A 14,115-nucleotide genomic window follows, 5' to 3' on the forward strand; every position below is an offset into this window, starting at 1 on the left:
AATAATTAAAATAATCAGTTTTTAGATCGCTTAAAAAAAATATAATAAAATCAAAAATCAAAAAATGATTAGAATTTTTAAAAGCCTTAACAACTGCGACCCTTGGGAAATAGATGGTTTTTGTACGGATAGTTTTATGTCCATCATCTATAATGAAACTTGTCTTGGCTAATGTGGGTACCTTAAAAAAAGATGGATGATGATGTCAGCAATTCCGTTTTGCGAACTACCAAGACGCTTTTTCGGATTTTGACAAACAACTAGAATATAAAATCGACATCACTTTTTTCAGAATATCTATTGTTTTACAATTCATATTTCGGAAAAGTGGAGTTCGAGTAAAAAATAATCAGGTTCTTTATTAAGTATTGCTTTATAACAGCATTGTAGTTTGACCAAGAAATGGAAACTACAAAATAAAAGGTAAAATTAAAACTCTTCGTTTCTTCTAGCCTCATTCATTGTAATTCGGTGTTTTTCCGCTCTTCTTCTTGATGGCATAATTTCCCATCTTTTTTGTATTTATGCAAAGATACCTAATAAATTATTATTGTATGTATTCCATACATTTCCGAAATTCCCGCTCAAGCAATCTGATGTATTTAAAGTTCTCAATATACATATTTCTAAAAGTAGTTAATGTTTTATGCTATAATTTCTACTGATACTGAAATTTGTTTTTGACCAACGTCTTTCAAAAAAAGTTGATTTTTTTTGTATAAGAATATAAAACTGTCCCGAAACTGATGAATTCAAACAATTATTTGAGCAATTTCCTTTCCCGCAAATGCCACCTGTAATTATTAAAATAAGTTTTTAACCATTTGAATATTCCGATTATTTCGGATCGTCCTATTTATACTAAATCTTCAATGTTATCTGACTAATTATTTTGACAAAAATTATTAATTATTCCTTTACAATCAGTACACAATTGCTCCCTACCATTATGATAGTAAATTTTTTTTTTAAAACAATAAGGACGTGAAAAGATAGCTAGTAAATTAATTTGAAAACAATAAAATAAATTAAACTCAGAAAGTTAATATACAAAAAATGTGAAATTCGGGTTTCTCGTGTGCGTGATAACTCATTTACTCTTTTTAATCTTCCCAAAAATACTAGGCGTCCACAGGAGGCTAGAGTACGCCGAAGTTGATCTCTATAGAACTATATTAGTTAAATTGTCCGTATCAGAAAGTCCCTATGCTTCGGCGTTATAGACGAGATTATGTACTGAGTTCTTTGTGCTTTAAACCATTTCCTTTAGGCTGCACTGTTTGCAGCTGTTTTTTGCATAATCATGTCTTGTTCGTGAGATCCAAGTTTCTTAACTTTTCTCAAGTTGGTCCATCTCAGACTTTTATCTGATTCCGCAAACAGTTGATCCGCTGAATTGAAAAAGATATTCTCGTCTTAAAAAGCATATCAAACAAAGAAATAATCCAACTCTATCCATAATGTGTGAACCATCTCAATACGTTTTTGTAGCCAATATACAAATCAAAAACACCAACTTTGACCAATTAACAAATAAATACTAATAAGCAAGTTTAATAGAAACGACCATTAGAAATTAAAAACAATCAAAAATCTTCGTAATCGTCACTGTCAGGATCACGGTTGAAATTAGTCCGACGGATTCCAGATTTTAGTGTCTTGGCAGGTTGGAAACGAGAGCGGGAGGACGGGAAGTGTCCCCCTCATAATTAATCACTTCCGCACAGCCCAGTTCCATTCCAACATCTCCGTTGAAAAGTCATCAGTCCCACCGAGACTGTCAAACCCGAGAATGTGCTCCTTCGCCATTCCGTCAACCACGGGGACCATTGTCGGTAAAATACGAATTTTAAGGCGGGAAACAAGGAAAGGAGACTTTTCGACATCCACCTTGCCAAAGAATGTCTCCACATGTTTGGCTGCCAGAATAGTCAAATGTTTATCCAGAATTTTACACCGGAAAGTGGAATCGCGGAAAAAATGAAAGACAGCTCGTTCACTTTTTTGAGTACATCAAAAAATTCCTTTTCGGTTGTCAGCTTTAAATATATTCAAAGAGGGACTTGATTTAGAGTTCCGTGTCCGTTTTGTCGCCCTCCTCTTTCTTTTTTTGTAAATCTTTTAGTTGTTGAAGGCGACGTTGACGGATAGTCTGTAAGTCCTGTTCGTTGAGATTGTCGAGATGTTCAATCTCCTCGTCGATCTGGATAGTGAGAGGACTATCCCTTACTTACTCTCGATAACTGTCGTAACTGTCTCTAATCTATTTAAAAGCATATCCCGAGAATTCATGTCGAATAAAAAAGTACCACAAGAACTTTATTTCTACTATTTCTATAGTAATAAAATATTTAAATAAAACAATAAATCAAAAACAGAATTTTTTATTTAAAAATAAAATTAAAGAATTAGTTTATGTATCTCAAAACTCCGAATTGCCACAGAATTGTCCCATCCGTCGATTATTTCAATTTTAAAAATCCTGACTTCTTTTTGTAGGTCGATCACAATCCTTTCAAGTCCTTCACTTTTGGGGATTTCTACAAAATGTACTCCTGGGTACCCGAATGATAAATTCTGTCCATTTTTCGAATGTCAGTGCCACTGGTTGAGTACACTTGCAGTTCTTTGACTAAAATATATTTGAGGGGACTATACTGCCCCAGCCTTCTAGGATTATACGTGGAATGTAGTCGTTTTTTGGAGTTGATAAAACAATATTTGGGGGATAGACCAGAGGATAACCAATATGTGTCCCCTCGTCTAAAATACATTTTCAAGATTCACTTGTCGAGGATATTTCCCGGTCTGTGATTCAAGTCATACGACGTGGATAACACAACTTGCATTGCTAGGAAACAGGCGTTATTTTTATTGTTGTTATGTACCCACAAGAAACTGTTATTTTTTAAATTTAGGAGGGAAAATTGTGATTTTCTTTATAATAAAAAAATTTTTTATTTTATTTAGTTTTTTCAATTAGAAAAATTTTAATTTATGTTTTACTAAATTAAATATTTACCTATTAATTAATAATAAATTTAATTAATCATTTTTGAATTAGAAAAATATTAATATTATATTTTATTTAATTAAACATTTAATTATTAATTAAATAAAATAATTAATTAGTAATCCCTTGTGGTGCCTATTTAGTGACTAAATGAGTAACATCTACATAAAGGAGCCACCTACATCGCCAAAGTAAAAAATAAAAAAAAAACTCAGGTTCGACTGAAAACTACCGTGGGTGACATTGACATTGAATTATGGACTAAAGAAGCCCCAAAGACCACTCGCAACTTTATCCACCTCTGCATGCTCTCCTACTACGACGAGACAATATTCCACCGTGTTGTACCCAACTTTATCGTCCAAGGAGGAGACCCAACAGGAACCGGCTTCGGCGGAGAGTCTTCATACGGAAAACCCTTCCGAGTAGTCCCCTTCGTTTATTTCAGGACGAATTTCACAGCAGATTGCGATTCACTCGTCGGGGACTGGTCGGAATGGCCAACAACGGACCCAACCAGAACGAAGCCAATTCTTCTTCACATTGGCAGCCACCCCTGAACTAGACAAGAAAAAACACCATTTTTGGAACAGTTTTTATCATATCTCACACAGGTGGCGGGGGATACACTTTTTAATATGATTAAACTCGGAGAGGGACAAGTCAATAAAAAAACAGAAAGACCAGAAATCCTCCACAGAATTAAGTCCACTGAGGTCTGTTTATTCCATCAATGTAGATTGTCCTCAATCCCTTTAAGGATATTGTCATTGATAAGCCAGTCCTTCCGAATATGCCAGTGGAAGAACCGATAAACCAGACAAGGGGAGTCCGGTAGTCAGTTGGAATATTTTATTAGGAATTACTCGCTTTTGTCCTTTGGAGATGACGCTGTGGAGGACGGAGAGTGTCCTCCGCCGATTTTTATTCCTAAAGTGGTGGAGAGGGTTATTTCCCCTCCGGTTGAGTCACCTGTGGATATTCTGGTGGAAGAACCCGAGGAACCGAAGAGGAAGGCACTGACCACTGTGTATGGCTGTTTGGGGTTATTTTTAGGGATATTTTGCAGGAGGAGATAAATAAGCTGAGGGGAGAACTCATTTTGCTGTCGGGAAGGAATCAGGGCGGCAGAGCAGAAAGTGGAGGTGCCAGTCAAGCCTCCTTCCACGACGATTGCAGATTTGGACGAGGATTTTGCCGTGTTTTCAAAGATGAAGAAACTGCCGGAGGAAATCAAGTTGAGGAGGGCGATGGTGGATAAGATTCGGGAAGAGTTTGAACGTAACTTTGCCAAATTGGATTCTCTGGTGGAGTACTCGGACGATGAGGGGGAGTGTGATGTGCCGTGGTTGAGATGGTGATGGATTGTAGGCTCCACCACCGGCTTTGTTATAATTCGGAGGAAGAGGTTAAAGTGGCTAATCCTGTCGAACAGTTGGAGAAAATGGAGTACCCTATCGATGATCCCCGAAATACAATCAACAAGAGGAGAAGATTGGAGAATTGATTATTTTTTACTTTTTTGTCAGTGCATTGCATTTATTTTTGTTGTCTAAGACTGGTGTTCGTCTCGTACATCAGTTGTATGTCTAATAATTAAAATCTGTCTATCAATAGTCTTAAAAAGTTTGTATTGGCCAAGTGGAGATTAACAATGCTTACCACTCGCCTTTTTAATTGTTGGTTTGATAATGGATTATGATAAGGATAAATGTTGTCAACCTTTAAATCATTGTTATCTTTAATATTGGGTCAATATTAGTTTTTTACATTTTTATCATTAAATCAATATATTGAGAGATTTGTTAATCATATTTACCTATATATATTTGAAATGTGGAAACTTGGATTAAATCTTGAATTCTTTATATACAATGACTTGAAATGGAGTTTTTATTTTTTATAATAATTTTTTACTCTTTTATTTGAATTTAATCAAATGTACATTTATAGAGCCTTTCTCCAAAAATTAAACAAGTCATTCACTTATCAGCTTATTTTTGGGAAGGCACCCCATTTCCCGACAGGAGCATTACTTCCAGTTCTCAATCATGTGGTTTAATAAATAAACTTTGATTTTTGTACTTTATTTTATGACGTCACTAGTCTATATTCATTTTACAACCTGTCGGATAAATTCTGGTTGATCTTTTTAAACGAAAATGTACATGACTAAACAAAATGTTTTTATTATGGAACAAGAGAAATATCTAACCGCAAGTCTCAATCACTCAGAATTGGACATTTTATCATTTTATGCGGTCTTTGTAGACGAAAATTGAGACGATTTTTTTCTCAGTTTTTGTCATTCACTCATAGACTCGACCAAATATTGTTTTATAATACATTAATAAACGAAATCAAAAACTGAATTTCAATACCTAAATACAATTTACTGTCAAAATGTTGATGAAACTACTGTACTTGTATTTCATATCGACAAAACAAGTCATGAAAAATACTTATCAAAAAATCGACAAAATATTATTTGGACTAAAAAAATGTGTTTGCTAAATCAAAAAAGTGTCGATTACAACACAAATTTATTTGGATAGTTACTAGGAAACTCAAAAATAGCATTAATAATTATAGCCTGACATATAATTATATATAGTAAAGTACACTTTGAGGGAAGTGGTAAACCTCTATATATTCAGATATATAAACAGTTTATTCAAATTGACTAAATTAAATGTACCATTTAGGTAATACGAGGTCATTTGTTTAAACAATGGTGTACTTTAGTGGACGAGGTACTATTAAAATGATTGAACAGAAAGTATATTTTCCAGTTCAAAGAATTGTCAAATTTATACAAAATAAGAATCAAGTTGTACTATGATTGATGTGCGTAATGCAAGAGGTCATTAAAAGATAAGAGACCACAACCCTTACCCTTCATTTATGGACTTAAGTTGTGAATCGAGTCAAGTTTTGTTATTTGCGATCTAAAAAATCAAAGCGAATTGCGTGACAGTTGCCGGTCGATAGGAGAATAAAGACGCTAAAATTCCGAGATTGAATTTTATTTTGGTTTGTGTCGGTGAGGTGTGTGTCGTGTTTTTGTAAGTCAATATATTTAATGGGTTTGTCGATATATTGTCACACAATACTGAATGCTTTTTTGTTCGAAAAATATATATTTCATTAGCAGGAAACTTAAATGGCGCTATCAGCACTTTGTTTAAGACATAGCCTAATTCTATCTTTATCGGTAGACGTCTAATGGTCGCATTTATCACGCGTTTGTCGGTTTTGCATAAATTTGTATTGCATGCTCGTTCTTGTTTTTTGTTCTGTATTTTGCGAACACTCTCTTGGTTATTAAGCGCTAATTGTATATCGATAATTCTCATGCCCACTGGCACTATCTATGTAGGTCGGCTGACAAGTCCTATGAAATGAATTCCAGCCAAATGATAAGAGAAGATACGATCGATTCCTCCGAATTTGAAGTAAGTAAATGCCCCAGTGGTTAGACACTTTGGTTCAGCAGGCGCAAACAATGCTATTAGTTACTTGGCTACAACTCTAGGGAGTCCAACTCGGCGAACACGTCGAACACCATAAACGGAGAAGTAAACCCAAAGGACACCAGTTCCAGTATTTGTGTGCCATATGTGGAGATAAAGCACTCGGCTACAATTTTAATGCAGTCACCTGTGAATCCTGCAAAGCCTTTTTCAGACGCAATGCTCTCAGAAAGAAGGTAGTCCTCCATAATATATCCCTTAGAACACTCGTTGTGCCTTCAACGGGGAGTGTGCCCTCACTTTCACCCGCAAGTTCTGTCCCGCCTGTCGACTCAACAAATGTTTCAGCGTTGGAATGAAAAAGCAGTGGATTCTCAGTAAGCCGTGTTTATAATCCCCCAGCTGATGACCAACTAAAGAAAAGACGTGTAAAAATTGAACATAAAAGAAAAAATTCGCGAGAAGCAAATCAGGAAATTTCCAATTCTGTTTTGATCAGTCCACACAACTACGAATCGACATGTTCGGTGCCATTTCCCTACAACTACTGTCAAATAACCGAACAAATGTACCCGCCTATGCAAAGACATCATTCTTTTCCCGCCGAAATGCATCGAAATATCCGGAAAAACACGTTTGATATGACTTACTTTACTGGAATGGACTACACATATCCACAGGGAAGGAACACAAGGACAGCGGATTCTACGACTGTGTGTTCAGAGAGGATTTTGAGTACCCCAAGTCATTTGAGGACTTTTCGAATCACCTTGTGGTCAAATTCGCCCCTCAATTACCCGTCATGTCCTCCACAGGGGAAATACTGGAGAATGCTCCCAAAATGTGTCTTTCGGAAGAGGCAGTTCAGATGCTGGAAAATATAAATTACATTTTTTACAGGTTAGTTATGAATCTGATTTGTAGAGTGTTTGCTAACACTGATTCGATGAGTTGTCGAGTCAGACAATTCTTTCAATTTCTGCGACATTTTGACGAATATAGGAATCTGGACATGGAAGACAGACTCAATCTGTTCAAAGTAGTGTTGTTGGTGACCCCAGTCTTCGATAATTGTACTGCTGACGATTCGTTGAGCATAATGTCCCAAGCATGTGGTTTATATCACAACGATTCCAATTCTTTTGATTCTGCCATGTCCACAAATTCATTCCAATTTGAAGGAATCGAGGATATTGTCCAGCACTGTGATGTCTCCAAAGAATTACACGAACACTCAGCTGGGGACCTCAAAGCTCTCCAATTGCTAATTTTAATCGCTGTGTTTTCCCCCGAACGAGTGAGTCTGAACAACATGGTTAGTCGATTGGTTATATTGCAGACTATCATAACCAAACACAAGAACACTACGGATATCTCCTCTCTCTTACCTCCAGTCGACCTATACTCCATTCCAAGCGCGTGCTATGTTCATAAATCTGATAAACGACCTCCAAGTCATCAGATACCGAGCCTTCCACGGAATCAGTGTCCTCGAGGCGACCAACAATTCCGGGCTTTTCTATTTGTTCCAGGAACTTTCGGAGGCCAATCTTTCGACCAATTAAAGTGAATATATTTTTGAGTCTACAAAATAATTTTTGAATATAACAAAGTCTTATACTAACAAATACAAACATTGATTTTTTATTATACATATCAGTGACAAATAAACAATGACGACTCAATCAACCACATTTTTCCATAAATTTAAAGTCCAGGTGTCAATCCCTACTGATAGTCGTCATCCCTTCTTAGCGGTTTACTAAATTGTCTGAATATTAAGTGTAGATTTTAAACATGGAGAAAAATTTATAAAACATGTTTTTTTTATTGATTTTAATTATTTATAAAATAATTATTTGATCAATAAAATGTAGGACTATCGTAATTAATGTTGACACCATTTTTGGTCCTGTCTTGCCTTGTGGGGTGTGAAGTGACCAAACTAACATTAAAACCTTCAAACATTCATTCAAAAAAACGAAGCAGTTTTAGTCAATTTTGTAAGCAGTGTCCTCTGAAGAATAGATGTCCCCTGGGGGGAACAATCCAAGCGTTTTTTGCCGATTTATCAAAAAATATCTGAACTTTCTGACCAGCTGGAAGTCAAATTGCCACCGTGGATTGCTCAAAAGAGGAAAAACTAGCGAATGACAAAAACGTGAGAATGTACCCAACTCTCATCCTTTTCGTCCAGAACGACACATTCAAATTCGAAGGTACCCCAGTCTGAAAACCCAGGAATACGTGACTCTGAGGAAATAATCAAATTCCTCAAAAAGAGGACAGGAAAAGGACTCATTTCATCACCAGCACTCCCAGTTGTCAAAATGACCGACAAATCATTCGTCATTGCCCACGTGCCTGAATAAATCACGTGTTTAGGACACCTCATTGAGCTATCAGAACGCAAGCAGACACAGCGATTTGGTCTTTGCCTATGTTCTAGAATCTCTACTGGAGACACTCAATTCTTCCAGGAAAAGTCATCTCTACATTTACAGACATGTACTTTTATAGGAATAACGGACAGACTGACAAAAGGAGTGTGGGCTACCCAGAGGGGGCAGAAAATACAAGCATGGCCATTCTGGACTTTATTGAGTACAACAAAATGGCCAGTGTGGTCGAATTGAGTCCCCAAAACTCTAATAATGTATTAAAAGAGCATTCCGATAGGAAAACTGTGATTGTTTTGATTGAGGAAAGTCCTGGGGAGGATTTGTTGGCAATGCTGAATGAGGCAGTCGAGGATTTTGTGGGGAAGATTCAAATTGCGGTCATGTCGGCCAAGGATACGAGACTGGGACTCATCCTCGACTTTTTCGGGCCAGTGGAACTGCCTACTTTCAGAGGAGTCCACCTTGGAGACAAGACGTTGAAATTCAGGCCGGAAAAGGAGGATCTGACCAAGGAGAATGTCCTCGACTTTTTGATTAGGTTGGACAGTGACCAGCTCGAGGTTGGGGGTTGTGTTGAGTGGACAGCCCACCTACAAAAAGGAGCCTCTCCACAAGGACTGGGACAAATTTCCTACCAAAGTGCTGACTTTGGAAAACTTTGAGGAAATTGTCTTTGATGAAAAAAGGCGTTTTTGTATTTATTTGTAAGTGTTTTATAAACTGAGTGCAGATGCCCCGTGGTGTGGACACAGCAGGAAACTGAACGTGACTTGGGACAGACTGGGAGCCAAACTCGAGTGGGTGCCCGACCTGGTCATCGCCAAGAGGATGGGACTAAAAATGAATACAAACTGGACATTGAAGCATTCCCGACCACCTTGTTCTATCCGAAAGGACCAAACAAGGGATATGAGTCTTATAGGCGTATTCAGGAGATAGGTCGTTGCAGGATTTAGTTAGCTTTGTCAGTTCGATGGGCATTCCGGTAAGATAGCCCGATTACCCATAGGTCACCCAATCGGATGAACTTTAATACTAATTGGCCTTTAAATAAATACAATAATTATTTATGGAATTAATTGAAGTTTAATATTAATTAAAAAATATATTAATTATATTTGATTTGCACATGATGGTGTGGTGTGTTATAGTATAGTGTAGTTCGGGACTATTAGAAGGAGTGTGTGTGGAGGACCAGCACCCGCATGTCCTGTAATGTCCCACTGATTATATTCTCCAGCCAACATATATGACCTTGTGGTTATCGGATCTGGTCCTGGTGGATATGTGGCTGCTATAAAGGCAGCACAACTTGGTCTAAAAGTAGGAGTATTCCTAATTGTAGACAGCCTGTGTGGAGAAGGAGAAGACATATGGAGGGACGTGTCTCAATGTGGGCTGCATTCCCTCCAAAGCACTCCTCCACTCCTCCCACATCTACAAACAAGCACTGGAAGGACACACTGCCCTGGGGATTGAGTGTTAGCCATGTCTGTGAGACAGTAGTCGACAATGTGAGAGTACAGCTGGACAAGTTGATGGCCTACAAGGACACTGTGGTCAGACAAAACACAGAGGGTGTGGCCTATCTGTTCAGAAAGAACAAGGCAAGTCAGTCAGTAACCGGCAGATCACCCCCATCCAGGGATTGGCCGAATTAAGAATGCTGGCCAGGTGTTGGTGACCCACGCCGACCAGTCTCAGACTGTGTTGGACACCAAGAATATCCTCATTGCCACTGGCTCGACCTCCGTGGATATTCCGGGGGTGGAGGTGGACGAGAGGAGTATAATGTCCTCCACAGGGGCACTCTCCCTCACCACTGTCCCCAGGAATATGCTCGTCGTGGGGGCAGGGGTCATCGGGCTTGAACTGGTAGTGGCACTCAGGCAGTTAAGGGCTCGGTGTGGAGTCGACTGGGCTCGAAAGTGCGGGTGGTCGAATTGGCTGGAAATATTGGAGGACTGATATTGATTTTCAGGTGGCTTCCAGTCTGCAGTCCTCCCTCAAAAAACAAGGAATTGAGTTTAATTTAAACACACGAGTACTTTCCGTGAAAAAACGGAGTCCTTCCGTGATTGAGGTTGATCACCGGGGTCACTTTCAGGTGACTACTACCACCACGAAGGGTACCCCAAAAACGGAGGAATTCGAGTGTGATGCCCTTCTGGTGTCGGTGGGGAGACGACCGTTCACAGAGGGACTGGGATTGTCGGAGGCGGGGATATCAGTGGGGGAGAGGGGATGTGTGGAGGTGGGGGAGCACTACGAGACTTCATTGGCGGGGGTGTATGCCATTGGGACTGCATTCGAGGACCAATGTTGGCCCACAAGGCAGAGGACGAGGGGATGGCGTGTGTGGAGTGGATAGCCAACCGAACACACAGCCACATCAATGCCATTCCATCAGTCATCTACACTCATCCTGAGGTGGCCTGGGTAGGCCAGTCTGAACAGTCCTCAAACAAGTGAGTTACCTGTGCTTAATGAGAATGGACCGGAATATAAAAGTCGGTTCGTTTCCAATGAAGGCCAACAGTCGGGCAAGGACGTGTGGGGAGTTGGAAGGACTGGTGAAGGTGTTGGCCGACAAGGAGACAGACCAGTTGTTGGGAATGCATATTATGTCACATGTGGCGGGGGAACTGATCAACCAGGCTGCCCTTGCTATTGAATATGGGGCATCTGCAGAGGATGTGGCACGCACATGTCATGCCCACCCGGTAGAGTGGCTATATATATGTAGACTGTGGCTGAGGCAGTCAGGGAGGCGTGTCACATGGCTGCATTCGGTCAACCAATTAATATGTAATTTTCCTACTTTATTATTAACATAATATTAATTGGTTGTTTTTTATTTGTTGAATAAAATAATAATTTAAGAAACTGTTCTTGTGGTTTTTTGGATGCCTAAACCTACAAGCGGGAGAAGAATATTTCTGAGTGTTTGACTGCCTCAATCGACTGTCTTCGCTCAGTGGCGAGTGACAGCAATTTCCCCCAGAAAATATGGCTGGAGGGGGGAAAGCACGCCAACAATTCGTGGATTGTACAAGAAAGAGACAGTAACAGACCCCTTCGACTTTGCAAAAAGCGAGACTGTAATCCCCACGACCAGACCCCTTCTCTGACCCCTTCAACCACCCGAAAGCAGACAAAGGGACAATCCTATATATACCAGAATGCACTAAAAACAGCTGATTTGGGAGACAAGGATGTTTTGTTGGACACAATTCGCACTTTTAATGCCTCTGACCTGTCGAAGGTTTGTATTGGCTGTGACACCCAGATGTGTGTGTGTCCTACTCCCTCTGGACACTCCCCTCCCCTCCCACACAGGCCTGTCTCCCACTCCTCTTCCACTCCCTCTCCCTCATCCTCTCACAACCACCTTATCAGATGGGTCCCTTCCTTCTGTTGCCCTCCCAGACTGCCCGACTGTATGTGGGTGGGTTATTCCAGACTGTCGACTTGGCTGTGGAGACATTGAATATGCTGAGTGGACATAACATTGGGGAATACGAGGAGTCCATTGTGTCCCTCTCTTATTCGAATTGGTGGGGAATATTGCCAGGACTGTTCTTGTATTGAGGATATACAACGAGTGAGTCGACTGGTGAGTGTTTTGGACAATATTTTGTGTGGAGTGACCCAATTCCCTCAGATGTGTCCCCTCTGTGCCCCCCTCTCACTCGCCTGCTCACAAATGTGCTGACAATGTTGGTGGAGGGGACTGAAAGGGGGGAGGACTATCGGGTGTGTTATGTGGGGATGCTCAAACTGAGTGTCACCCTCACTTCCCACACCAAAGAAGGGACTGATCTCCTTCCAGTGGGACTGTCCTCTGTTTTGTGTCTTCCACACGTGTTTCCGAAGCACTATGAACTGGATTTGTGTGTTTTGGTGGGGATGTGTTTAGATTGTAGGGATTGTCTCTTGTTTATAATTTATTGGGGATGATCCTTCCCAGGTGCTTAAAATGAGTTTTCCGGGGTGTTTATCCTCGGATAATTTCCGTGAATATGTTTGGTAGTGTTGGGTGTTATTTTGAGTTGTTTGAGAGACATGCAGAGCAGGGGACCAGTCATATGGACGAGTCGGTCATTTCGGCCTATGCTGCCTTCTTTATTGGCTGTCTTGTACGGAGAGTGGGGTGGCTGGCCAGTCGGGTTAGGGAAGTATTGGATGAGTCGTGTATGGACAGAATGGCTGCTGTTTTGGCTGAGTTTTGTGGATGTGATTAGTCTGACTGTTTGCTCTCTGCTCTTATTGTAGGTGTTCTCTGACGATTCTGTCAATGAGGATATTGGGCTATCATTTCTGTGCTTCAATCCTGCTAATATTGGCCTGATATAATTTTGATTTTTTTATAAAAAAAAGTCGAGTTTATTTGATTAGTTTGTCTTTATTGGATATATTGAGTTAATTAAAAATGGTTTTTATTTTTAATAAATGTTTGGCAATAAAAAATTTTAAATATACTTAGGTTTGTTATCCATGGTAGTTAACTCAGAGTTAATAAAAATAGGAGACCAATTCCAAATTGGACCGTCCTTACACCCTCTACCTTCTGGCCAAGAAACTGGGCCCCAACGATTATTCAGAGCCACAAAATGCCTCCTGGCTGCATTCTACTTTGAACTGGATTCCACCCTCTACTGCAAAATAAACTCATTTCTCGGCCTAATTTACCACTCACGAACATGGGAATTCACTTCCTCGAAAAAAGCGGTATTTTCCCGCCCTCATGTCCTAGTCCTTCTCCAAATTCCAAGTAACTATTACGTAACCACTCAGAACGTAACCCCCGACAACACAGTCTACGAAGCCGCCTCACTTTTGGCGGGAATCTACAAAGAAAAGGTAATTTCCCGCCACTAATTTAAGCGCGAATTTGAAAAGGCGGAAGAATTGTTGAGAAATATAATCGACGTGACGACAGACAATTACTGGTATGTCCGTCTGATGCACGAACTGGCTGTATTCCCCCCTCCCCACTCAGTACGTCGATTTCGTGCAGGAGGACTTCCAGTCAGCTTCCAAATCCTCGAACTCATCACCAAATTCTCAGTAAAACAGAATCTGCCCATAATCAGGAATGTGTCTTCTTCAACCAGTCAATCGTACTTTGTGGGGTAATTTCAGCTATATTTCTGCATGGGCTGTTTCGACCGGGGGATGAGACTGTTGGAGAGTTGTGCCCCCTTCACTGACCACCCCACTATGC

General features: G+C 39.9%; 2 pseudogenes; both read left to right on the top strand.

Annotated features, from left to right (window-relative positions):
• Positions 1–3,163: 3,163 nt before the first annotated feature.
• Positions 3,164–3,836, top strand: LOC115231644 (annotated as a pseudogene).
• Positions 3,837–9,861: 6,025 nt separating this feature from the next.
• LOC115231645 lies at positions 9,862–13,239 on the top strand (annotated as a pseudogene).
• Positions 13,240–14,115: the final 876 nt, after the last annotated feature.

Source organism: Octopus sinensis, unplaced genomic scaffold (assembly GCF_006345805.1).
Source record: "Octopus sinensis unplaced genomic scaffold, ASM634580v1 Contig18747, whole genome shotgun sequence".
NCBI classification, from domain to species: domain Eukaryota; kingdom Metazoa; phylum Mollusca; class Cephalopoda; order Octopoda; family Octopodidae; genus Octopus; species Octopus sinensis.